Source organism: Schistocerca gregaria, unplaced genomic scaffold, assembly GCF_023897955.1.
Source record: "Schistocerca gregaria isolate iqSchGreg1 unplaced genomic scaffold, iqSchGreg1.2 ptg000515l, whole genome shotgun sequence".
In the NCBI taxonomy this organism is placed as follows: domain Eukaryota; kingdom Metazoa; phylum Arthropoda; class Insecta; order Orthoptera; family Acrididae; genus Schistocerca; species Schistocerca gregaria.
Window position 1 is genome coordinate 4,489,617 of NW_026061916.1, and position 25,138 is coordinate 4,514,754.

Below are 25,138 nucleotides of genomic sequence, written 5' to 3' on the forward strand. Positions count from 1 at the left end.
GTGCGCATGGTGACTGTGTTATTCAATCACCATGCAATTTCTGTGTTTCATCAACACTCTGATAGTCCACAGATTACAGAATGCCACCAGATGTGCATCCAAAACTACTACTGGTCTTCCAGAGAACGATCAAAGCGTAGACTGTTTGAGACATTACTCCCAAGGAGGAAAGTGCTCATGATGACTGTTGTATTCAATCCCGATGCTACTTCTGTGTTTCATCAACACTCTGATAGTCCACAGATTACAGAATGCCTCCAGATGTGCATCGGTAACTACTACTGGTCTTCCAGGGAACGATCAAAGCGTAGACTGTTTGAGAATTACTCCCATGGAGGAAAGTGCGCATTGTGACTGTTGTATTCAATTGCGATGGAATTTCTGTGTTTCATCAACACTCTGATAGACCACAGATTACAGAATGCTACCAGATGAGCATCGGAAACTACTACTGGTCTTCCAGGGAACAATCAAAACGTAGACTGTTTGAGACAATACTCCCATGGAGAAAAGTGCGCATGGTGACTGTTGTATTCAATCCCGATGCAATTTCTGTGTTTCATCAACACTCTGATAGTCCACAGATTACAGAATGCCACCAGATGTGCATCGGAAACTACTACTGGTCTTCCAGGGAACGATCAAAGCGTAGACTGTTTGAGACATTACTCCCATGGAGGTAAGTGCGAATATTGACTGTTGTATTCAATCCCGATGCAATTTCTCTGTTTCATCAACACTCTGTTAGTCCACAGATTACAGAATGCCACCAGATGTGCATCGGAAACTACTACTGGTCTTCCAGGGAACGATCAAAGCGTAGACTGTTTGAGACATTACTCCCATGGAGAAAAGTGCGAATGGTGACTGTCGTAGTCAATCCCGATGGAATTTCTGTGTTTCATCAACACTCTGATAGTCCACTGATTACAGAATGCCACCAGATGTGCATCGGAAACTACTACTGCATTCCAGGGAACGATCAAAGCGTAGACTGTTTGTGATATCACTCCCGTGGGGGAAAGTGCGCATGGTGACTGTTGTATTCAATCCCGATGCAATTTCTGTGTTTCATCAACACTCTGATAGTCCATAGATTACAGAATGCTACCAGATGTGCAACGGAAACTTCTACTGGTCGTCCAGGGAACGATCAAAGCGTAGACTGTTTCAGACATTACTCCCATGGAGGAATGTACGCATGGTGACTGTTGTATTCAATCCCGATGCAATTTCTGTGTTTCATCAACACTCTGATAGTCCACAGATTACAAAATGCCACCAGATGTGCATCGGAAACTACTAATTGTCTTCCAGGGAACGATCAAATCGTAGACTGTTTGAGACATTACTCCCATGGAGGAAAGTGCGCATGGTGACTGTTGTATTCAATCCCGATGCAATTTCTGTGTTTCACCAACACTCTTATAGTCCACAGATTACTGAATGCCACCAGATGTGCATCGGAAACTACTACTGGTCTTCCAGGGACCGAACAAAGCGTAGAAAGTTTGAGAATTACTCCCATGGAGGAAAGTGCGCATGGTGACTGTTGTATTCAATCCCGATGCAATATCTGTGTTTCATCAACACTCTGATAGTCCACAGATTGCAGAATGCCTCCAGATGTGCATCGAAAATTACTACTGGTCTTCCAGGGAACGATCAAAGCGTAGACTGTTTGAGACATTACTCCCATGGAGGTAAGTGCGAATATTGACTGTTGTATTCAATCCCGATGCAATTTCTCTGTTTCATCAACACTCTGTTAGTCCACAGATTACAGAATGCCACCAGATGTGCATCGGAAACTACTACTGGTCTTCCAGGGAACGATCAAAGCGTAGACTGTTTGAGACATTACTCCCATGGAGAAAAGTGCGAATGGTGACTGTCGTAATCAATCACGATGCTATTTCTGTGTTTCATCAACACTCTGATAGTCCACTGATTACAGAATGCCACCAGATGAGCATCGGAAACTACTACTGCATTCCAGGGAACGATCAAAGCGTAGACTGTTTGTGATATCACTCCCGTGGGGGAAAGTGCGCATGGTGACTGTTGTATTCAATCCCGATGCAATCTCTGTGTTTCATCAACACTCTGATGGTCCACAGATTACAGAATGCCACCAGTTGTGCATCGGAAACCACTACTGGTCTTTCAGGGAACGATCAAAGCGTAGACTGTTTGAGACATTACTCCCATGGAGGAATGTGCGCATGGTGACTGTTGAATTAAATCCCGATGCAATTTCTGTGTTTCATCAACACTCTGATAGTCCACAGATTACAGATTGCCTCCAGATGTGCATCGGAAACTACTACTGGTCTTCCTGGGAACGATCAAAGCGTAGTCTGTTTCAGACGTTACTCCCTTGGAGGAAAGTGCGGATGGTGACTGTTGTATTCACTCCCGATGCAATTTCTGTGTTTTATCAAGATTTTGAAGGTCCACAGGTTACAGAATGCTTCCAGATGTGCACCGGAAGCTACTAATGGTCTTCCAGGGAACGATCAAAGCGTAGACTTTGAGACATTACTCCCATGGAGGAAAGTGCGCATGGTGACTGTTGTATTCAATCCCGATGCTATATCTGTGTTTCATCAACACTCTGATAGTCCACAGATTACAGAATGCCACCAGATGTGCATCGGAAACTACTGCTGGTATTCCAGGGAACGATCAAAGCGTAGACTGTTTGAGATATCACTCCCGTGGAGGAAAGTGCTCATGGTGACTGTTGTATTCAATTCCGATGCATTCTCTGTGTTTCATCAACACTCTGATAGTCCACAGATTACAGAATGCCACCAGTTGTGCATCGGAAACTACTACTGGTCTTTCATTGAACGATCAAAGCGTAGACTGTTTGAGACATTACTCACATGGAGGAATGTGCGCATTGTGACTGTTGTATTCAATCCCGATGCAATTTCTGTGTTTCATCAACTCTCTGATAGTACACAGATTACAGAATGCCACCAGATGTGCATCGGAAACTACTACTGGTGTTCCAGGGAACGATCAAATCGTAGACTGTTTGAGACATTACTCCCATGGAGGGAAGTGCGCATGGTGACTGTTGTATTCAATCACGATGCAATTTCTGTGTTTCATCAACACTCTGATAGTCCACAGATTACAGAATGCCACCAGATGTGCATCCAAAACTACTACTGGTCTTCCAGAGAACGATCAAAGCGTAGACTGTTTGAGACATTACTCCCAAGGAGGAAAGTGCTCATGATGACTGTTGTATTCAATCCCGATGCTACCTCTGTGTTTCATCAACACTCTCATAGTCCACAGATTACAGAATGCCTCCAGATGTGCATCGGAAACTACTACTGGTCTTCCAGGGAACGATCAAAGGGTAGACTGTTTGAGAATTACTCCCATGGAGGAAAGTGCGCATAGTGACTGTTGTATTCAATTCCGATGGAATTTCTGTGTTTCATCAACACTCTGATAGTCCACAGATTACAGAATGCTACCAGATGAGCATCGGAAACTACTACTGGTCTTCCAGGGAACAATCAAAACGTAGACTGTTTGAGACAATACTCCCATGGAGGATAGTGCGCACGGTGACTGTTGTATTCAATCCCGATGCAATTTCTGTGTTTCATCAACACTCTGATAGTCCATAGATTACAGAATGCTACCAGATGAGCATCGGAAACTTCTACTGGTCTTCCAGGGAACGATCAAAGCGTAGACTGTTTCAGACATTACCCCCATGGAGGAATGTGCGCATGGTGATTGTTGTATTCAATCCCGATGCAATTTCTGTGTTTCATCAACACTCTGATAGTCCTCAGATTACAAAATGCCACCAGATGTGTATCGGAAACTACTAATTGTCTTCCAGGGAACGATCAAATCGTAGACTGTTTGAGACATTACTCCCATGGAGGAAAGTGCGCATGGTGACTGTTGTATTCAATCCCGATGCAATTTCTGTGTTTCACCAACACTCTTATAGTCCACAGATTACTGAATGCCACCAGATGTGCATCGGAAACTACTACTGGTCTTCCAGGGACCGAACAAAGCGTAGAAAGTTTGAGAATTACTCCCATGGAGGAAAGTGCGCGTGGTGACTCTTGTATTCAATCCCGATGTTTCATGAACACTCTGATAGTCCACAGATTGCAGAATGCCTCCAGATGTGCATCGAAAATTACTACTGGTCTTCCAGGGAACGATCAAAGCGTAGACTGTTTGAGACATTACTCCCATGGAGGAAAGTGCGAATATTGACTGTTGTATTCAATCCCGATGCAATTTCTGTGTTTCATCAACACTCCGTTAGTCCACAGATTACAGAATGCCACCAGATGTGCATCGGAAACTACTACTGGTCTTCCAGGGAACGATCAAAGCGTAGACTGTTTGAGACATTACTCCCATGGAGGAATGTGCGCATGGTGACTGTTGAATTCAATCCCGATGCAATTTCTGTGTTTTATCAACATTTTGAAGGTCCACAGATTACAGAATGCTTCCAGATGTGCACCGGAAGCTACTAATGGTCGTCCAGGGAACGATCAAAGCGTAGATTGTTTCAGACATTACTCCCATGGAGGAAAGTGCGCATGGTGACTGTTGTATTCAATCCCGATGCAATTTCTGTGTTTCATCAACACTCTCTTAGTCCACAGATTACAGAATGCCACCAGATGTGCATCGGAGACTACTACTGGTCTTCCAGGGAACGATCAAAGCGTAGACTTTGAGACATTACTTCCATGGAGGAAAGTGCGCATGGTGACTGTTGTATTCAATCCCGATGCTATTTCTGTGTTTCATCAACACTCTGATAGTCCACAGATTACAGAATGCCACCAGAAGTGCATCGGAAACTACTACTGGTATTCCAGGGAACGATCAAGTCGTAGACTGTTTGAGATATTACTCCCGTGGAGGAAATTGCGCATGGAGACTGTTGTATTCAATCCCGAAGCATTCCATGTGTTTCATCAACACTCTGATAGTCCACAGATTACAAAATGCCACCAGATGTGCTTCGGAAACTACTGCTGGTCTTCCAGCGAACGATCAAAACGTAGACTGTTTGAGACATTACTCCCATGGAGGAAAGTGCGCATGGTGACTGTTGTATTCAATCCCGATGAGATTTCTGTGTTTCATCAACACTCTGATAGTCCACAGATTACAGAATGCCTCCAGATGTGCATCGGAAATTACTACTGCTCTTCCAGGCAACTATCAAAGCGTAGACTGTTTGAGACATTACTCCCATGGAGGAAAGTGAGAAAATTGACTGTTGTATTCAATCCCGATGCAATTTCTGTGTTTCATCAACACTCTGTTAGTCCACAGATTACAGTATGCCACCAGATGTGCATCGGAGACTACTACTGGTCTTCCAGGGAACGATCAAAGCGTAGACTTCGAGACATTACTCCCATGGAGGAAAGTGCGCATGGTGACTGTTGTATTCTATCCCGATGCTATTTCTGTGTTTCATCAACACTCTGATAGTCCACAGAATACAGAATGCCACCAGATGTGCATCGGAAACTACTACTGGTATTCCTGGGAACGATCAAAGCGTAGACTGTTTGAGATATCACTCCCGTGGAGGAAAGTGCTCATGGTGACTGTTGTATTCAATCCCAATGCATTCTCTGTGTTTCATCAACACTCTGATAGTCCACAGATTACAGAATGCCACCAGTTGTGCATCGGAAACCACTACTGGTCTTTCAGGGAACGATCAAAGCGTAGACTATTTGAGACATTACTCACATGGAGGAATGTGCGCATTGTGACTGTTGTATTCAATCCCGATGCAATTTCTGTGTTTCATCAACTCTCTGATAGTACACAGATTACAGAATGCCACCAGAAGTGCATCGGAAACTACTACTGGTGTTCCAGGGAACGATCAAATCGTAGACTGTTTGAGACATTACTCCCATGGAGGGAAGTGCGCATGGTGACTGTTGTATTCAATCACGATGCAATTTCTGTGTTTCATCAACACTCTGATAGTCCACAGATTACAGAATGCCACCAGATGTGCATCCAAAACTACTACTGGTCTTCCAGAGAACGATCAAAGCGTAGACTGTTTGAGACATTACTCCCAAGGAGGAAAGTGTTCATGATGACTGTTGTATTCAATCCCGAAGCAATTTCTCTGTTTCATCAACACTCTGTTAGTCCACAGATTACAGAATGCCACCAGGTGTGCATCGGAAACTACTACTGGTCTTCCAGGGAAAGATCAAAGCGTAGACTGTTTGAGACATTACTCCCATGGAGAAAAGTGCGCATGGTGTCTGTTGTAATCAATCCCGATGCTATTTCTGTGTTTCATCAACACTCTGATAGTCCACTGATTACAGAATGCCACCAGATGTGCATTGGAAACTACTACTGCATTCCAGGGAACGATCAAAGCGTAGACTGTTTGTGATATCACTCCCGTGGGGGAAAGTGCGCATGGTGACTGTTGTATTCAATCCCGATGCATTCTCTGTGTTTCATCAACACTCTGATGGTCCACAGATTACAGAATGCCACCAGTTGTGCATCGGAAACCACTACTGGTCTTTCAGGGAACGATCAAAGCGTAGAGTGTTTGAGACATTACTCCCATGGAGGAATGTGCGCATGGTGACTGTTGATGCAATTTCTGTGTTTCATCAACACTCTGATAGTCCACAGATTACAGATTGCCTCCAGATGTGCATCGGAAACTACTACTGGTCTTCCTGGGAACGATCAAAGCGTAGTCTGTTTCAGACGTTACTCCCATGGAGGAAAGTGCGGATGGTGACTGTTGTATTCACTCCCGATGCAATTTCTGTGTTTTATCAACATTTTGAAGGTCCACAGATTACAGAATGCTTCCAGATGTGCACCGGAAGCTACTAATGGTCTTCCAGGGAACGATCAAAGCGTAGATTGTTTCAGACATTACTCCCATGGAGGAAAGTGCGCATGGTGACTGTTGTATTCAATCCCGATGCAATTTCTGTGTTTCATCAACACTCTGTTAGTCTACAGATTACAGAATGCCACCAGATGTGCCTCGGAGACTACTACTGGTCTTCCAGGGAACGATCAAAGCGTAGACTTTGAGACATTACTTCCATGGAAGAAAGTGCGCATGGTGACTGTTGTGTTCAATCCCGATGCTATTTCTGTGTTTCATCAACACTCTGATAGTCCACAGATTAAAGAATGCCACCAGATGTGCATCGGAAACTATTACTGGCATTCCAGGGAACGATCAAGTCGTAGACTGTTTGAGATATTACTCCCGTGGAGGAAATTGCGCATGGTGACTGTTGTAATCAATCCCGATGCATTCCATGTGTTTCATCAACACTCTGATAGTCCACAGATTACAAAATGCCACCAGATGTGCATCGGAAACTACTACTGGTGTTCCAGGGAACGATCAAATCGTAGACTGTTTGCGACATTACTCCCATGGAACGAAGTGCGCATGGTGACTGTTGTATTCAATCACGATGCAATTTCTCTGTTTCATCAACACTCTGGTGGTCCACAGATTACAGAATGCCTCCAGATGTGCATCCAAAAGTACTACTGGTCTTCCAGAGAACGATCAAAGCGTAGACTCTTAGAGACATTACTCCCAAAGAGGAAAATGCTCATGATGACTGTTGTATTCAATACCGATGCTACTTCTATGTTTCATCAACACTCTGATAGTCCACAGATTACGAAATGCCACCAGATGTGCATCGGAAACTACTACTGGTCTTCCAGGGAACGATCAAAGCGTAGACTATTTGAGAATTACAGCCATGGAGGAAAGTGCGCATGGTGACTGTTGTATTCAATCCCGATGGAATTTCTGTGTTTCATCAACACTCTGATAGTCCACAAATTACAGAATGCCTCCATTTGTGCATCGAAAACTACTACTGGTCTTCCAGGGAACAATCAAAACGTAGACTGTTTGAGACAATACTCCCATGGAGGAAAGTGCGCATGGTGACTGTTGTATTCAATCCCGATGCAATCTCTGTGTTTCATCAACACTCTGATAGTCCATAGTTTACAGAATGCTACCAGATGTGCATCGGAAACTTCTACTGGTCTTCCAGGGAACGATCAAAGCGTAGACTGTTTGAGACATTACTCCCATGGAGGAATGTGCGCATGGTGACTGTTGTATCAATCCCGATGCAATTTCTTTGTTTCATCAACACTCTGATAGTCCACAGATTACAGAATGCCAGCAGATGTGCATCGGAAACTACTACTGGTCTTTCAGGCAACGATCAAAGCGTAGACTGTTTGAGAATTACTCCCATGGAGGAAGGTGCGCATGGTGACTGTTGTATTCAATCCCGATGCAATTTCTGTGTTTCATCAACACTCTGATAGTCCACAGATTACAGAATGCCTCCAGATGTGCATCGGAAATTACTACTGGTCTTCCAGGGAACGATCAAAGCGTAGACTGTTTGAGACAATACTCCCATGGAGGAAAGTGCGAATATTGACTGTTGTATTAAATCCTGATGCAATCTCTGTTTCATCAACACTCTGTTAGTCCACATATCACAGAATGCCACCAGATGTGCATCGGAAACTACTACTGGTCTTCCAGGGAACGTTCAAAGCGTAGACTGTTTGAGACATTACTCCCATGGAGGAAAGTGCGCATGGTGACTGTTGTATTCAATCCCGATGCTATTTCTGTGTTTCATCAACACTCTGATTGTCCACTGATTACAGAATGCCACCAGATGTGCATTGGAAACTACTACTGCATTCCAGGGAACGATCAAAGCGTAGACTGTTTGAGACATTACTCCCATGGAGGGAAGTGCGCATGGTGACTGTTGTATTCAATCCCGATTCAATTTCAGTGTTTCAACAACACTCTGATAGTCCACAGATTACAAAATGCCTCCAGAAGTGCATCGAAAACTACTACTGGTCTTCCAGGGAACAATCAAAACGTATACTGTTTGAGACATTACTCCCATGGAGGAAAGTGCGCATGGTGACTGTTGTATTCAATCCCGATGCAATTTGTGATTTTCATCAACACTCTGATAGTCCACAGATTACAGATTGCCTCCAGATGTGCATCGGAAACTACTACTGGTCTTCCTGGGAACGATCAAAGCGTAGACTGTTTCAGACATTACTCCCATGCATGAAAGTGCGCATGGTGTCTGTTGTATTCATCCCGATGCTATTTCTGTCTTTCACCAACACTCTGATATTCCACAGATTACTGAATGCCACCAGATGTGCATCGGAAACTACTACTGGTCTTCCAGGGAACGATCAAAGCGTAGAATGTTTGAGCATTACTCCCATGTAGGAAAGTGCGTTTGGTGACTGTTGTATTCAATCCCGATGCTACTTCTGTGTATCATCAACACTCTGATAGTCCACAGATTACAGAATGCCTCCAGATGTGCACCGGAGACTACTAATGGTCTTCCAGGGAACGATCAAAACGTAGATTCTTTGAGACATTACTCCCATGGAGGGAAGTGCGCATGGTGACTGTTGTATTCAATCCCGATGCAATTTCTGTGTTTCATCAACACTCAGTTAGTCCACAGATTACAGAATGCCACCAGATGTGCATCGGAGACTACTACTGGTCTTCCAGGGAAAGATCAAAGCGTAGACTGTTTGAGACATTACTCCCATGGAAGAAAGTGCGCATGGTGAGTGTTGTATACAATCCCGATGCTATTTCTGTGTTTCATCAACACTCTGATAGTCCACAGATTACAGAATGCCACCAGATGTGCATCGGAAACTAATACTGGTATTCCAGGGAACGATCAAAGCGTAGACGGTTTGAGATATCACTCCCGTGGAGGAAAGTGCGCATGGTGACTGTTGTATTCAATCCCGATGCATTCTCTGTGTTTCATCAACACTCTGATAGTCCACAGATTACAGAATGCCACCAGTTGTGCATCGGAAACCACTACTGCTCTTTCAGGGAGCGATCAGAACGTAGACTGTTTGAGACATTACTCACATGGAGGAATGTGAGAATTGTGACTGTTGTATTCAATCCCGATGCTATTTCTGTGTTTCATCAACTCTCTGATAGTCCACAGATTACAGAATGCCACCACATGTGCATCGGAAACTACTACTGGTGTTCCAGGGAACGATCAAATCGTAGACTGTTTGAGACATTACTCCCATGGAGAGAAGTGCGCATGGTGACTGTTGTATTCAATCCCTATGCAATTTCTGTGTTTCTTCAACACTCTGATAGTCCACAGATTACACAATGCCACCAGATGTGCATCGAAAACTACTACTGGTCTTCCAGTGCACGATCAAAGCGTAGACTGTTTCAGACATTACTCCCAAGGAGGAAAGTGCTCATGATGACTGTTGTATTCAATCCCGATGCTACTTCTGTGTTTCATCAACACTCTGATAGTCCACTGATTACAGAATGCCACCAGATGTGCATCGGAAACTACTACTAGTCTTCCAGGGAACGATCAAAGCGTAGACTGTTTGAGAATTACTCCCATGGAGGAAAGTGCGCATGGTGACTGTTGTATTCAATCCCGATGCAATTTCTGTGTTTCATCAACACTCTGATAGTCCACAGATTACAGAATGCCTCCATTTGTGCATCGAAAACTACTACTGCCATTCCAGAGAACAATAAAAACGTAGACTGTTTGAGACATTACTCCCATGGAGGAAAGTGCGCATGGTGACTGTTGTATTAAATCCCGATTAAATTTCTGTGTTTCATCAACACTCTGATACTCCATAGATTACAGAATGCCACCAGATGTGCATCGGAAACTTCTACTGGTCTTCCAGGAAACGATCAAAGCGTAGACTGTTTGAGACATTACTCTTCGTGGAGGAATGTGCGCATGGTGACTGTTGTATTCAATCCCGATGCTATTTCTGTGTTTCACCTACACTCTGATAGTCCACAGATTACTGAATGCCACCAGATGTGCATCGGAAACTACTACTGGTCTTACAGGGAACGATCAAAGCGTAGAATGTTTGAGAATTACTATCATAGAGGAAAGTGCGCATGGTGACTGTTGTATTCAATCCCGATGCAATATCTGTGTTTCAACAACACTCTGATAGTCCACAGATTACAGAATGCCTCCAGATGTGCACCGGAAACTACTAATGGTCTTCCAGGGAACGATCAAAACGTAGACTTCTTGAGACATTACTCCCATGGAGGAAAGTGCGCATGGTGACTGTTGTATTCAATCCCGATGCAATTTCTGTGTTTCATCAACACTCTGATAGTCCACAGATGACAGAATGCCTCCAGATGAGCATCGAAAATTACTACTGGTCTTCCAGGGAACGATCATAGCGTAGACTGTTTGAGACATTACTCCCATGGAGGAAAGTGCGAATATTGACTGTTGTATTCAATCCCGATGCAATTTCTGTGTTTCATCAACACTCTCTTAGTCCACAGATTACAGAATGCCACCAGATGTGCATCGGAGACTACTACTGGTCTTCCAGGGAACGATCAAAGCGTAGACTTTGAGACATTACTTCCATGGAGGAAAGTGCGCATGGTGACTGTTGTATTCAATCCCGATGCTATTTCTGTGTTTCATCAACACTCTGATAGTCCACAGATTACAGAATGCCACCAGAAGTGCATCGGAAACTACTACTGGTATTCCAGGGAACGATCAAGTCGTAGACTGTTTGAGATATTACTCCCGTGGAGGAAATTGCGCATTGAGACTGTTGTATTCAATCCCGATGCATTCCATGTGTTTCATCAACACTCTGATAGTCCACAGATTACAAAATGCCACCAGATGTGCTTCGGAAACTACTACTGGTCTTCCAGCGAACGATCAAAACGTAGACTGTTTGAGACATTACTCCCATGGAGGAAAGTGCGCATGGTGACTGTTGTATTCAATCCCGATGCAATTTCTGTGTTTCATCAACACTCTGATAGTCCACAGATTACAGAATGCCTCCAGATGTGCATCGGAAATTACTACTGCTCTTCCAGGGAACTATCAAAGCGTAGACTGTTTGAGACATTACTCCCATGGAGGAAAGTGAGAAAATTGACTGTTGTATTCAATCCCGATGCAATTTCTGTGTTTCATCAACAATCTGTTAGTCCACAGATTACAGTATGCCACCAGATGTGCATCGGAGACTACTACTGGGCTTCCAGGGAACGATCAAAGCGTAGACTTCGAGACATTACACCCATGGAGGAAAGTGCGCATGGTGACTGTTGTATTCAATCCCGATGCTATTTCTGTGTTTCATCAACACTCTGATAGTCCACAGAATACAGAATGCCACCAGATGTGCATCGGAAACTACTACTGGTATTCCTGGGAACGATCAAAGCGTAGACTGTTTGAGATATCACCCCCGTGGAGGAAAGTGCTCATGGTGACTGTTGTATTCAATCCCAATGCATTCTCTGTGTTTCATCAACACTCTGATAGTCCACAGATTACAGAATGCCACCAGTTGTGCATCGGAAACCACTACTGGTCTTTCAGGGAACGATCAAAGCGTAGACTATTTGAGACATTACTAACATGGAGGAATGTGCGCATTGTGACTGTTGTATTCAATCCCGATGCAATTTCTGTGTTTCATCAACTCTCTGATAGTACACAGATTACAGAATGCCACCAGATGTGCATCCAAAACTACTACTGGTCTTCCAGAGAACGATCAAAACGTAGACTGTTTGAGACATTACTCCCAAGGAGGAAAGTGTTCATGATGACTGTTGTATTCAATCCCGATGCTACTTCTGTGTTTCAACAACACCCTGATAGTCCACAGATTACAGAATGCCTCCAGATGTGCATCGGAAACTACTACTGGTCCTCCAGGGAACGATCAAAGCGTAGACTGTTTGAGAATTACTCCCATGGAGGAAAGTGCGCATAGTGACTATTGTATTCAATCCCGATGGAATTTCTGTGTTTCATCAACACTCTGATAGTCCACAGATTAAAGAATGCTACCAGATGAGCATCGGAAACTACTACTGGTCTTCCAGGGAACAATCAAAACGTAGACTGTTTGAGACAATATTCCCATGGAGAAAAGTGCGCATGGTGACTGTTGTATTCAATCCCGATGCAATTTCTGTGTTTCATCAACACTCTGATAGTCCATAGATATACAGAATGCTACCTGATGTGCATCGAAAACTTCTACTTGTCTTCCAGGGAACGATCAAAGCGTAGACTGTTTCAGACATTACTCCCATGGAGGAAAGTGCGCATGGTGACTGTTCTATTCAATCCCGATGCAATTTCTGTGTTTCATCAACACTCAGATAGTCCACAGATTACAAAATGCCACCAGATGTGCATCGGGAACTACTAATTGTCTTCCAGGGAACGATCAAATCGTAGACTGTTTAAAACATTACTCCCATGGAGGAAAGTGCGCATGGTGACAGTTGTATTCAATCCCGATGCTATTTCTGTGTTTCACCAACACTCTTATAGTCCACAGATTACTGAATGCCAACAGATGTGCATCGGAAACCACTACTGGTCATCCAGGGAACGATCAAAGCGTAGAAAGTTTGAGAATTACTCCCATGGAGGAAAGTGCGCATGGTGACAGTTGTATTCAATCCCGATGCTATTTCTGTGTTTCACCAACACTCTTATTGTCCACAGATTACTGAATGCCTCCAGATATGCATCGAAAATTACTACTGGTCTTCCAGGGAACGATCAAAGCGTAGACTGTTTGAGACATTACTACCATGGAGGAAAGTGCGAATATTGACTGTTGTATTCAATCCCGATGCAATTTCTCTGTTTCATCAACACTCTGTTAGTCCACAGATTACAGAATGCCACCAGATGTGCATCGGAAACTACTACTGGTCTTCCAGGAAAAGATCAAAGCGTAGACTGTTTGAGACATTACTCCCATGGAGAAAAGTGCGCATGGTGTCTGTTGTAATCAATCCCGATGCTATTTCTGAGTTTCATCAACACTCTGATAGTCCACTGATTACAGAATGCCACCAGATGTGCATTGGAAACTACAACTGCATTCCAGGGAACGATCAAAGCGTAGACTGTTTGTGATATCACTCCCGTGGGGGAAAGTGCGCATGGTGACTGTTGTATTCAATCCCGATGCATTCTCTGTGTTTCATCAACACTCTGATGGTCCACAGATTACAGAATGCCACCAGTTGTGCATCGGAAACCACTACTGGTCTTTCAGGGAGCGATCAGAGCGTAGACTGTTTGAGACATTACTCACATGGAGGAATGTGAGAATTGTGACTGTTGTATTCAATCCCGATGCTATTTCTGTGTTTCATCAACTCTCTGATAGTCCACAGATTACAGAATGCCACCACATGTGCATCGGAAACTACTACTGGTGTTCCAGGGAACGATCAAATCGTAGACTGTTTGAGACATTACTCCCATGGAGAGAAGTGCGCATGGTGACTGTTGTATTCAATCCCTATGCAATTTCTGTGTTTCTTCAACACTCTGATAGTCCACTGATTACACAATGCCACCAGATGTGCATCGAAAACTACTACTGGTCTTCCAGTGCACGATCAAAACGTAGACTGTTTGAGACATTACTCCCAAGGTGGAAAGTGCTAATGATGACTGTTGTATTCAATCCCGATGCTACTTCTGTGTTTCATCAACACTCTGATAGTCCACAGATTACAGAATGCCACCAGATGTGCATCGGAAACTACTACTGGTCTTCCAGGGAACGATCAAAGCGTAGACAGTTTGAGAATTACTCCCATGGAGGAAAGTGCGCATGGTGACTGTTGTATTCAATCCCGATGCAATTTCTGTGTTTCATCAACACTCTGATAGTCCACAGATTACAGAATGCCTCCATTTGTGCATCGAAAACTACTACTGCCATTCCAGAGAACAACAAAAACGTAGACTGTTTGAGACATTACTCCCATGGAAGAAAGTGCGCATGGTGACTGTTGTATTAAATCCCGATTAAATTTCTGTGTTTCATCAACACTCTGATACTCCATAGATTACAGAATGCCACCAGATGTGCATCGGAAACTTCTACTGGTCTTCCAGGAAACGATCAAAGCGTAGACTTCTTGAGACATTACTCCCATGGAGGAAAGTGCGCATGGTGACTGTTGTATTCAATCCCGATGCAATTTCTGTGTTTCATCAACACTCTGATAGTCCACAGATGACAGAATGCCTCCAGATGAGCATCGAAAATTACTACTGGTCTCCCAGGGAACGATCATAGCGTAGACTGTTTGAGACATTACTCCCATGGAGGAAAGTGCGAATATTGACTGTTGTATTCAATCCCGATGCAATTTCTGTGTTTCATCAACACTCTCTTAGTCCACAGATTACAGAATGCCACCAGATGTGCATCGGAGACTACTACTGGTCTTCCAGGGAACGATCAAAGCGTAGACTTTGAGACATTACTTCCATGGAGGAAAGTGCGCATGGTGACTGTTGTATTCAATCCCGATGCTATTTCTGTGTTTCATCAACACTCTGATAGTCCACAGATTACAGAATGCCACCAGAAGTGCATCGGAAACTACTACTGGTATTCCAGGGAACGATCAAGTCGTAGACTGTTTGAGATTTTACTCCCGTGGAGGAAATTACGCATGGAGACTGTTGTATTCAATCCCGATGCATTCCATGTGTTTCATCAACACTCTGATAGTCCACAGATTACAAAATGCCACCAGATGTGCTTCGGAAACTACTACTGGTCTTCCAGCGAACGATCAAAACGTAGACTGTTTGAGACATTACTCCCATGGAGGAAAGTGCGCATGGTGACTGTTGTATTCAATCCCGATGCAATTTCTGTGTTTCATCAACACTCTGATAGTCCACAGATTACAGAATGCCTCCAGATGTGCATCGGAAATTACTACTGCTCTTCCAGGGAACTATCAAAGCGTAGACTGTTTGAGACATTACTCCCATGGAGGAAAGTGAGAAAATTGACTGTTGTATTCAATCCCGATGCAATTTCTGTGTTTCATCAACACTCTGTTAGTCCACAGATTACAGTATGCCACCAGATGTGCATCGGAGACTACTACTGGTCTTCCAGGGAACGATCAAAGCGTAGACTTCGAGACATTACTCCCATGGAGGAAAGTGCGCATGGTGACTGTTGTATTCAATCCCGATGCTATTTCTGTGTTTCATCAACACTCTGATAGTCCACAGAATACAGAATGCCACCAGATGTGCATCGGAAACTACTACTGGTCTTCCAGAGAACGATCAAAGCGTAGACTGTTTGAGACATTACTCCCAAGGAGGAAAGTGTTCATGATGACTGTTGTATTCAATCCCGATGCTACTTCTGTGTTTCATCAACACTCTCATAGTCCACAGATTACAGAATGCCTCCAGATGTGCATCGGAAACTACTACTGGTCCTCCAGGGAAAGATCAAAGCGTAGACTGTTTGAGAATTACTCCCATGGAGGAAAGTGCGCATAGTGACTATTGTATTCAATCCAGATGGAATTTCTGTGTTTCATCAACACTCTGATAGTCCACAGATTAAAGAATGCTACCAGATGAGCATCGGAAACTACTACTGGTCTTTGAGGGAACAATCAAAACGTAGACTGTTTGAGACAATATTCCCATGGAGAAAAGTGCGCATGGTGACTGTTGTATTCAATCCCGATGCAATTTCTGTGTATCATCAACACTCTGATAGTCCATAGATTACAGAATGCTACCAGATGTGCATCGGAAACTTCTACTTGTCTTCCAGGGAACGATCAAAGCGTAGACTGTTTCAGACATTACTCCCATGGAGGAATGTGCGCATGGTGACTGTTCTATTCAATCCCGATGCAATTTCTGTGTTTCATCAACACTCTGATAGTCCACAGATTACAAAATGCCACCAGATGTGCATCGGGAACTACTAATTGTCTTCCAGGGAACGATCAAATCGTAGACTGTTTAAAACATTACTCCCATGGAGGAAAGTGCGCATGGTGACAGTTGTATTCAATCCCGATGCTATTTCTGTGTTTCACCAACACTCTTATAGTCCACAGATTACTGAATGCCACCAGATGTGCATCGGAAACTACTACTGGTCATCCAGGGAACGATCAAAGCGTAGAAAGTTTGAGAATTACTCCCACGGAGGAAAGTGCGCATGGTGACAGTTGTATTCAATCCCGATGCTATTTCTGTGTTTCACCAACACTCTTATAGTCCACAGATTACTGAATGCCTCCAGATGTGCATCGAAAATTACTACTGGTCTTCCAGGGAACGATCAAAGCGTAGACTGTTTGAGACATTACTCCCATGGAGGAAAGTGCGAATATTGACTGTTGTATTCAATCCCGATGCAATTTCTCTGTTTCATCAACACTCTGTTAGTCCACAGATTACAGAATGCCACCAGATGTGCATCGGAAACTACTACTGGTCTTCCAGGGAAAGATCAAAGCGTAGACTGTTTGAGACATTACTCCCATGGAGAAAAGTGCGCATGGTGTCTGTTGTAATCAATCCCGATGCTATTTCTGTGTTTCATCAACACTCTGATAGTCCACTGATTACAGAATGCCACCAGATGTGCATTGGAAACTACTACTGCATTCCAGGGAACGATCAAAGCGTAGACTGTTTGTGATATCACTCCCGTGGGGGAAGGTGCGCATGGTGACTGTTGTATTCAATCCCGATGCATTCTCTGTGTTTCATCAACACTCTGATGGTCCACAGATTACAGAATGCCACCAGTTGTGCATCGGAAACCACTTCTGGTCTTTCAGGGAGCGATCAGAGCGTAGACTGTTTGAGACATTACTCACATGGAGGAATGTGAGAATTGTGACTGTTGTATTCAATCCCGATGCTATTTCTGTGTTTCATCAACTCTCTGATAGTCCACAGATTACAGAATGCCACCACATGTGCATCGGAAACTACTACTGGTGTTCCAGGGAACGATCAAATCGTAGACTGTTTGAGACATTACTCCCATGGAGAGAAGTGCGCATGGTGACTGTTGTATTCAATCCCTATGCAATTTCTGTGTTTCTTCAACACTCTGATAGTCCACAGATTACACAATGCCACCAGATGTGCATCGAAAACTACTACTGGTCTTCCAGTGCACGATCAAAGCGTAGACTGTTTGAGACATTACTCCCAAGGAGGAAAGTGCTCATGATGACTGTTGTATTCAATCCCGATGCTACTTCTGTGTTTCATCAACACTCTGATATTCCACAGATTACAGAATGCCACCAGATGTGCATCGGAAACTACTACTGGTCTTCCAGGGAACGATCAAAGCGTAGACTGTTTGAGAATTACTCCCATGGAGGAAAGTGCGCATGGTGACTGTTGTATTCAATCCCGATGCAATTTCTGTGTTTCATCAACACTCTGATAGTCCACAGATTACAGAATGCCTCCATTTGTGCATCGAAAACTACTACTGCCATTCCAGAGAACAATAAAAACGTAGACTGTTTGAGACATTACTCCCATGGAGGAAAGTGCGCATGGTGACTGTTGTATTAAATCCCGATTAAATTTCTGTGTTTCATCAACACTCTGATACTCCATAGATTACAGAATGCCACCAGATGTGCATCGGAAACTTCTACTGGTCTTCCAGGAAACGATCAAAGCGTAGACTGTTTGAGACATTACTCTCGTGGAGGAATGTGCGCATGGTGACTGTTGTGTTCAATCCCGATGCTATTTCTGTGTTTCACCTACACTCTGATAGTCCACAGATTACTGAATGCCACCAGATGTGCATCGGAAACTACTACTGGTCTTACAGGGAACGATCAAAGCGTAGAATTTTTGAGAATTACTCCCATGGAGGAAAGTGCGCATGGTGACTGTTGTATTCAATCCCGATGCAATATCTGTGTTTCAACAACACTCTGATAGTCCACAGATTACAGAATGAGTCCAGATGTGCACCGGAAACTACTAATGGTCTTCCAGGGAACGATCAAAACGTAGACTTCTTGAGACATTACTCCCATGGAGGAAAGTGCGCATGGTGACTGTTGTATTCAATCCCGATGCAATTTCTGTGTTTCATCAACACTCTGATAGTCCACAGATGACAGAATGCCTCCAGATGAGCATCGAAAATTACTACTGGTCTTCCAGGGAACGATCATAGCGTAGACTGTTTGAGACATTACTCCCATGGAGGAAAGTGCGAATATTGACTGTTGTATTCAATCCCGATGCAATTTCTGTGTTTCATCAACACTCTCTTAGTCCACAGATTACAGAATGCCACCAGATGTGCATCGGAGACTACTACTGGTCTTCCAGGGAACGATCAAAGCGTAGACTTTGAGACATTACTTCCATGGAGGAAAGTGCGCATGGTGACTGTTGTATTCAATCCCGATGCTATTTCTGTGTTTCATCAACACTCTGATAGTCCACAGATTACAGAATGCCACCAGAAGTGCATCGGAAACTACTACTGGTATTCCAGGGAACGATCAAGTCGTTGACTGTTTGAGATATTACTCCCGTGGAGGAAATTGCGCATGGAGACTGTTGTATTCAATCCCAATGCATTCCATGTGTTTCATCAACACTCTGATAGTCCACAGATTACAAAATGCCACTAGATGTGCTTCGGAAACTACTACTGGTCTTCCAGCGAACGACCATAACGTAGACTGTTTGAGACATTACTCCCATGGAGGAAAGTGCGCATGGTGACTGTTGTATTCAATCCCGATGCAATTTCTGTGTTTCATCAACACTCTGATAGTCCACAGATTACAGAATGCCTCCAGATGTGCATCGGAAATTACTACTGCTCTTCCAGGGAACTATCAAAGCGTAGACTGTTTGAGACATTACTCCCATGGAGGAAAGTGAGAAAATTGACTGTTGTATTCAATCCCGATGCAATTTCTGTGTTTCATCAACACTCTGTTAGTCCACAGATTACAGTATGCCACCAGATGTGCATCGGAGACTACTACTGGTCTTCCAGGGATCGATCAAAGCGTAGACTTCGAGACATTACTCCCATGGAGGATAGTGCGCATGGTGACTATTGTATTCAATCCCGATGCTATTTCTGTGTTTCATCAACACTCTGATAGTCCACAGAATACAGAATGCCACCAGATGTGCATCGGAAACTACTACTGGTATTCCTGGGAACGATCAAAGCGTAGACTGTTTGAGATATCACTCCCGTGGAGGAAAGTGCTCATGGTGACTGTTGTATTCAATCCCAATGCATTCTCTGAGTTTCATCAACACTCTGATAGTCCACAGATTACAGAATGCCACCAGTTGTGCATCGGAAACCACTACTGGTCTTTCAGGGAACGATCAAAGCGTAGACTATTTGAGACATTACTAACATGGAGGAATGTGAGAATTGTGACTGTTGTATTCAATCCCGATGCTATTTCTGTGTTTCATCAACTCTCTGATAGTACACAGATTACAGAATGCCACCAGATGTGCATCCAAAACTACTACTGGTCTTCCAGAGAACGATCAAACGTAGACTGTTTGAGACATTACTCCCAAGGAGGAAAGTGTTCATGATGACTGTTGTATTCAATCCCGATGCTACTTCTGTGTTTCATCAACACTCTGATAGTCCACAGATTACAGAATGCCACCAGAAGTGCATCGGAAACTACTACTGGTATTCCAGGGAACGATCAAGTCGTTGACTGTTTGAGATATTACTCCCGTGGAGGAAATTGCGCATGGAGACTGTTGTATTCAATCCCAATGCATTCCATGTGTTTCATCAACACTCTGATAGTCCACAGATTACAAAATGCCACTAGATGTGCTTCGGAAACTACTACTGGTCTTCCAGCGAACGATCATAACGTAGACTGTTTGAGACATTACTCCCATGGAGGAAAGTGCGCATGGTGACTGTTGTATTCAATCCCGATGCAATTTCTGTGTTTCATCAACACTCTGATAGTCCACAGATTACAGAATGCCTCCAGATGTGCATCGGAAATTACTACTGCTCTTCCAGGGAACTATCAAAGCGTAGACTGTTTGAGACATTACTCCCATGGAGGAAAGTGAGAAAATTGACTGTTGTATTCAATCCCGATGCAATTTCTGTGTTTCATCAACACTCTGTTAGTCCACAGATTACAGTATGCCACCAGATGTGCATCGGAGACTACTACTGGTCTTCCAGGGATCGATCAAAGCGTAGACTTCGAGACATTACTCCCATGGAGGATAGTGCGCATGGTGACTATTGTATTCAATCCCGATGCTATTTCTGTGTTTCATCAACACTCTGATAGTCCACAGAATACAGAATGCCACCAGATGTGCATCGGAAACTACTACTGGTATTCCTGGGAACGATCAAAGCGTAGACTGTTTGAGATATCACTCCCGTGGAGGAAAGTGCTCATGGTGACTGTTGTATTCAATCCCAATGCATTCTCTGAGTTTCATCAACACTCTGATAGTCCACAGATTACAGAATGCCACCAGTTGTGCATCGGAAACCACTACTGGTCTTTCAGGGAACGATCAAAGCGTAGACTATTTGAGACATTACTAACATGGAGGAATGTGAGAATTGTGACTGTTGTATTCAATCCCGATGCTATTTCTGTGTTTCATCAACTCTCTGATAGTACACAGATTACAGAATGCCACCAGATGTGCATCCAAAACTACTACTGGTCTTCCAGAGAACGATCAAACGTAGACTGTTTGAGACATTACTCCCAAGGAGGAAAGTGTTCATGATGACTGTTGTATACAATCCCGATGCTACTTCTGTGTTTCATCAACACTCTGATAGTCCACAGATTACAGAATGCCTCCAGATGTGCATCGGAAACTACTACTGGTCCTCCAGGGAACGATCAAAGCGTAGACTGTTTGAGAATTACTCCTATGGAGGAAAGTGCGCATAGTGACTATTGTATTCAATCCCGATGGAATTTCTGTGTTTCATCAACACTCTGATCGTCCACAGATTAAAGAATGCTACCAGATGAGCATCGGAAACTACTACTGGTCTTCCAGGGAACAATCAAAACGTAGACTGTTTGAGACAATATTCCCATGGAGAAAAGTGCGCATGGTGACTGTTGTATTCAATCCCGATGCAATTTCTGTGTTTCATCAACACTCTGATAGTCCATAGATTACAGAATGCTACCAGATGTGCATCGGAAACTTCTACTTGTCTTCCAGGGAACGATCAAAGCGTAGACTGTTTCAGACATTACTCCCATGGAGGAATGTGCGCATGGTGACTGTTCTATTCAATCCCGATGCAATTTCTGTGTTTCATCAAAACTCTGATAGTCCACAGATTACAAAATGCCACCAGATGTGCATCGGGAACTACTAATTGTATTCCAGGGAACGATCAAATCGTAGACTGTTTAAAACATTACTCCCATGGAGGAAAGTGCGCATGGTGACAGTTGTAATCAATCCCGATGCTATTTCTGTGTTTCACCAACACTCTTATAGTCCACAGATTACTGAATGCCACCAGATGTGCATCGGAAACTACTACTGGTCATCCAGGGAACGACCAAAGCGTAGAAAGTTTGAGAATTACTCCCATGGAGGAAAGTGCGCATGGTGACAGTTGTATTCAATCCCGATGCGATTTCTGTGTTTCACCAACACTCTTATAGTCCACAGATTACTGAATGCCTCCAGATGTGCATCGAAAATTACTACTGGTTTTCGAGGGAACGATCAAAGCGTAGACTGTTTGAGACATTACTCCCATGCAGGAAAGTGCGAATATTGACTGTTGTATTCAATCCCGATGCAATTTCTCTGTTTCATCAACACTCTGTTAGTCCACAGATTACAGAATGCCACCAGATGTGCATCGGAAACTACTACTGGTCTTCCAGGGAAAGATCAAAGCGTAGACTGTTTGAGACATTACTCCCATGGAGAAAAGTGCGCATGGTGTCTGTTGTAATCAATCCCGATGCTATTTCTGTGTTTCATCAACACTCTGATAGTCCACTGATTACAGAATGCCACCAGATGTGCATTGGAAACTACTACTGCATTCCAGGGAACGATCAATGCGTAGACTGTTTGTGATATCACTCCCGTGGGGGAAAGTGCGCATGGTGACTGTTGTATTCAATCCCGATGCATTCTCTGTGTTTCATCAACACTCTGATGGTCCACAGATTACAGAATGCCACCAGTTGTGCATCGGAAACTACTACTGGTCTTCCTGGGAACGATCAAAGCGTAGTCTGTTTCAGACGTTACTCCCATGGAGGAAAGTGCGGATGGTGACTGTTGTATTCACTCCCGATGCAATTTCTGTGTTTTATCAACATTTTGAAGGTCCACAGATTACAGAATGCTTCCAGATGTGCACCGCAAGCTACTAATGGTCTTCCAGGGAACGATCAAAGCGTAGATTGTTTCAGACATTACTCCCATGGAGGAAAGTGCGCATGGTGACTGTTGTATTCAATCCCGATGCAATTTCTGTGTTTCATCAACACTCTGTTAGTCCACAGATTACAGAATGCCATCAGGTGTGCCTCGGAGACTACTACTGGTCTTCCAGGGAACGATCAAAGCGTAGACTTTGAGACATTACTTCCATGGAAGAAAGTGCGCATGGTGACTGTTGTGTTCAATCCCGATGCTATTTCTGTGTTTCATCAACACTCTGATAGTCCACAGATTACAGAATGCCACCAGATGTGCATCGGAAACTACTACTGGCATTCCAGGGAACGATCAAGTCGTAGACTGTTTGAGATATTACTCCCGTGGAGGAAATTGCGCATGGTGACTGTTGTAATCAATCCCGATGCATTCCATGTGTTTCCTCAACACTCTGATAGTCCACAGATTACAAAATGCCACCAGATGTGCATCGGAAACTACTACTGGTGTTCCAGGGAACGATCAAATCGTAGACTGTTTGCGACATTACTCCCATGGAAGGAAGTGCGCATGGTGACTGTTGTATTCAATCACGATGCAATTTCTCTGTTTCATCAACACTCTGGTGGTCCACAGATTACAGAATGCCTCCAGATGTGCATCCAAAAGTACTACTGGTCTTCCAGAGAACGATCAAAACGTAGACTGTTAGAGACATTACTCCCAAAGAGGAAAATGCTCATGATGACTGTTGTATTCAATACCGATGCTACTTCTATGTTTCATCAACACTCTGATAGTCCACAGATTACAGAATGCCACCAGATGTGCATCGGAAACAACTATTGGTCTTCCAGGGAACGATCAAAGCGTAGACTGTTTGAGAATTACTGCCATGGAGGAAAGTGCGCATGGTGACTGTTGTATTCAATCCCGATGGAATTTCTGTGTTTCATCAACACTCTGATAGTCCACAAATTACAGAATGCCTCCATTTGTGCATCGAAAACTACTACTGGTCTTCCAGGGAACAATCAAAACGTAGACTGTTTGAGACAATACTCCCATGGAGGAAAGTGCGCATGGTGACTGTTGTATTCAATCCCGATGCAATCTCTGTGTTTCATCAACACTCTGATAGTCCATAGTTTACAGAATGCTACCAGATGTGCATCGGAAACTTCTACTGGTCTTCCATTGAACGATCAAAGCGTAGACTGTTTGAGACATTACTCCCATGGAGGAATGTGCGCATGGTGACTGTTGTATTCAATCCCGATGCAATTTCTGTGTTTCATCAACACTCTGATAGTCCACAGATTTCAGAATGCCAGCAGATGTGCATCGGAAACTACTACTGGTCTTCCAGGGAACGATCAAAGCGTAGACTGTTTGAGAATTACTCCCATGGAGGAAAGTGCGCATGGTGACTGTTGTATTCAATCCCGATGCAATTTCTGTGTTTCATCAACACTCTGATAGTCCACAGATTACAGAATGCCTCCAGATGTGCATCGGAAATTACTACTGGTCTTCCAGGGAACGATCAAAGCGTAGACTGTTTGAGACAATACTCCCATGGAGGAAAGTGCGAATATTGACTGTTGTATTAATTCCTGATGCAATCTCTGTTTCATCAACACTCTGTTAGTCCACATATCACAGAA